This window comes from Pundamilia nyererei, unplaced genomic scaffold (genome assembly GCF_000239375.1).
Source record: "Pundamilia nyererei isolate P.nyererei 1_Seehausen unplaced genomic scaffold, PunNye1.0 scaffold00377, whole genome shotgun sequence".
NCBI lineage: Eukaryota > Metazoa > Chordata > Actinopteri > Cichliformes > Cichlidae > Pundamilia > Pundamilia nyererei.
In genome coordinates this window covers 17,943-21,776 of record NW_005187778.1, presented here as the reverse complement: position 1 = coordinate 21,776, position 3,834 = coordinate 17,943, and the positions used below count along the sequence as shown (strand labels likewise).

Genomic DNA, 3,834 nt, shown 5'->3' with positions numbered 1-3,834 from the left:
TAGCAAAAGTTAAAGTGCCACCTAGTGGCAACTGGAAATGTCACGTTTGAATTTTTAATGCACTGCTCCTCACATGTTGATCCCATCCACCTGAAATCTAGTGTGGGTACATAACAGACGCTTCATTGTGAAAATTGTGAGATTTCACTGAAAGGCATGCCGAGTTACCAGGGAGCAGGAAGTAGCTTTAGAGGGGCTTGGAAAGCTCAAAAACTCATGAATATTAGCATACTCCTCTAATGTGCAGCTTTCCACTTCTGTAGCTGTTATTAGAGCACGAATCTTAACAGTGATTTTTGCACATCAGGTCATCTTGCATATTAAGCTCATGGCTCCTTTGCATCTTGTTTTCTTTCTGTCAACCCTTAACCTATCCGGCATTTGTGTGTGGCAGCAAAGAAAGGCAGCACAGAGAAATGCTTTTTCTTCGTGTACATATGACAATAAACGCTTTGAATATTGAATCTAAAGACCTTGATTATGCTAAACTGAGAAGCTTTTGGGGTTTCGTGAAACGGCGTGGTCATGACAGCATGCCGAGTTTCGATCATTCACCATGAAGCATGAAATGCTGCAGCTCATTGACTAGCCTCTATCAAGCTTGACAGGCATGGTGACAGTCCCACCCCGAACAGATTGATATGCTATTTGTCAGCAGTAGTTAGAGTGCCACCTAGTGGGAAAAGAAAATATGCAAATGGGTATAATTATCAATCTTAATGAAACTTTACTTTGCAGTTCCACACACGATATGCATCAGTGTGACATTTTGGTCAATTGTTATCCTCCATTGCCACCTAGTGGGCTTAGAAGGTGCTCAGCAGGGCTCGACCGCATCGGGGTGCAGCTCTCGCATGGCTGCCTGCAGTGCCCCACATAAGTCCTCCTCATGTTTACTAGAGTTCCTCTTGACTCAGCGCTATGTTAAGGATTAACACATGTTTGGGACCGTCTGGTCTTCACAAAATTTCGTTTTAAAATTTTCCGGGTAAGTCTACATCTTTAACGCAAAAATAGCACGGCGCCGTGGCTTAGTTGGTTAAAGCGCCTGTCTAGTAAACAGGAGATCCTGGGTTCGAATCCCAGCGGTGCCTTTTTATGGAATTTATTTAGACAACTATTAATTTACTGCCAATTGTTGGAATAATTGTGAAGTACTTTTAATATCCGTATAACATAGACTATCGGATTTGAGTCATTTAATCAATGAGTCATTTAATCAATGACTCAAATGCACTCATAGTCTTTTTTCGTTTTAGATAGTGTAATATTTTTATTTCATAGATAACCATCTTTAGATTCCAAGAATAGAGTCAGTAAATTTACATTTTTCTATGAATAAAAGTAGTGAAAGGAAAGCACTCGCTGCGAGCAGGGTTCGAACCTGCGCGGGAAGATCCCATTGGATTTCAAGTCCAACGCCTTAACCACTCGGCCATCGCAGCTAAGTCACTGCATGGAGGGTATTGTTTTGATAAGTGAGTAAGTCGTATAAGTCGAATAAGTGGGAAAAAGTGGGCATGTGTTTTGTTTTGTTTTTCCTTTTCCAGAATTCTGAGAAAAATGTCAGAATTCGGACTTTAGTATCACACTTTAATCTCAGAATTCTGACATTAATCTCAGAATTCTGACATTAATCTCAGAATTCTGACTTTAATCTCAGAATTCTGACATTAATCTCAGAATTCTGGAAAAGAAAAAAAAAAGATGTGCCCATCCTCACTAGTTATGTTTCTGATTGAGGCAGTATCACTTATAATGGAGATGTCAGGAATAGACACGGTTGTGGCACTGATTCACTCTTTAGCACTATGGTCACCCCGGTGTGTTGGCCAGAACACCACTTAAGGCCAAGTTGTCCCAGAGTATAGAAGAAGGAGCTTGAGGTTTGGTTTGAGGCACTTTATTTTCAAAGCTCAGTTCCTGTGGCTGTAATCACACGGGTGTGTGTGTGATTTTTTATCATTCACGCACACATCACATCCCACAGGAATCAGTGCATCCCCACCAGACTAACACCGCTCGTCCGACACTAAAACTGCCCACCTTACTAACTGGATGATGTCACCAGACGGTGGGCTGGCTCAAACTGACAGAAGAAGAAGAATTTTCTCCTTCCAAATTGAGTTAAAACTGAGGTTATTGTACTCTGCTGTAGATATGCCTTAAAAATGTGAAAGGTTAACTTTATCTTATCTTATATCTCAGAAATGTGGTATGAAACCAGATACTTGTCTTCCAGTAACATTGAGAGGAATCGAGGGGTTGTTATTGACTAGAATATGTCCTTCAAACCACAGATTTAAAAAAAATTCTGTGTAGTGTTTTGAAAAAAGTTTTTTAAAACTGCAATTTGAGTGTAAAGCAGGACTTGTGCTTGTAGTTTAGCAGGATTGGTTCTGGGGGTTGGTGGATCAGTTACATGTTGTAGTCATTGTGTCTGAAGTACAAGTAATTGTGTGTAAACAATTGGAGGAAACTGTAACAGGCTGTACTAAAAACTCCCTGAAAAGCCTTCAGTTAATCCAAAATGCTGCAGCAAGAGTCCCGACAGGGACTAGAAAGAGAGAGCAGATTTCTCCTGTATTGGCTTCCCTTTGTTGGCTTCCTGTTAAATCCAGAACCAAATTTAAAATCGTTCTTCTCACACATGAGGTCTTGAAAGTGCTCTATATGAGGCCTTTAAGATAAGATGGGGCTATCTTATCTTAAAGGCCTCATATAGAGCACTTTGCACTCCATCCACATGTCAAAGGAAAAGTGTTTCATTGTTGCTACCCTACTGTATGTGCTGTTAATTTCATTTACACATAAGCAGCTGAAACTGATTAACAAGCCTGTCTGCTACTTCACTGACCAGACCAAGAACCCAGAACTTGAACTGACCTGATGCCACACTGTCATTACAAAGTGTTGCTTTAATCTTTTGAGCAGTATAGTATCTAAAACTTGTCACTTGTTTAAGACCGACAGGCAATTATTCATTGTCACATCTACACTTACAGCTTATTTAGAATAACCACCTAACCAAAGAAGCATCACGCTCCACAGAAAGGGCACAGCTACTTTAGAACAGAATATTTCTGCATTCAGGCGACTCACAACCACAGCACCCAGATCTCATGTGAAACACTTGGTTCTTACTTGGTGTAAAAAAATTTAACTTCTGGTTGCAGTGTGTGATTTTAAACCACACCCCTGAGAAACACACTGTGGTCACAATGGCAACCAACACAAAGGTCCTTACTTTGGAGGACTTCACTCACGTCTCAGTATCTTTATTGGACTAGAACTTTCATGCACACCCATAGCTGATTCATGTTGATGATTTTATATTTTAATGATTCAAGCTAAGCCACCATCCACAGATCATCTGTGTTTAAAGGTTATTTTTCTATATGATGCGTTCACAAGTAAACATAGAAGCTTGTCCGTTGATTTTAAAAAGATCTCATTTGAAAACGACGTACAGAGCTATTATTAAATTAGGTTTATATGCTGTCCAGTACAATGGATGCAATGCTTTACTTGTAAGATTCACTGCGAGGTAGAAAACTTATGTAACACTTTTTAGGGCATAGTGTGATAGCTCTGCATTCATCAAACCAGCAGAAAAAAGGAACTGAATCAGTTTCAAACAAGGATGTTACCTCAATTTTAACATTTTTATTATAATGTTGCTGCTGAGCATGTTTGCTATTTGCCTCATTTAATTTATCTTATTTCATAATTTATTCAAGAAATATCAGGAAAATGTTTTGTCTATGTGGGTCATAAAAGCCCAAACCCATTTTCACTGTCAGGAAAACGATGGGAGAGTCCCTGTTGAAACTT

The 3,834-nt window shown here is 39.5% G+C and overlaps 2 non-coding genes across 2 annotated transcripts; one reads left to right on the top strand and one right to left on the bottom strand.

Annotated features, from left to right (window-relative positions):
- Window positions 1–1,020: 1,020 nt before the first annotated feature.
- On the top strand, window positions 1,021–1,094 carry trnat-agu (transfer RNA threonine (anticodon AGU)). Its single transcript has one exon. It is a non-coding gene; the product is annotated as a tRNA-Thr (tRNA).
- Window positions 1,095–1,363: 269 nt separating this feature from the next.
- On the bottom strand, window positions 1,364–1,445 carry trnas-uga (transfer RNA serine (anticodon UGA)). The gene has a single exon. It is a non-coding gene; the product is annotated as a tRNA-Ser (tRNA).
- Between the last annotated feature and the right edge of the window lie 2,389 nt (window positions 1,446–3,834).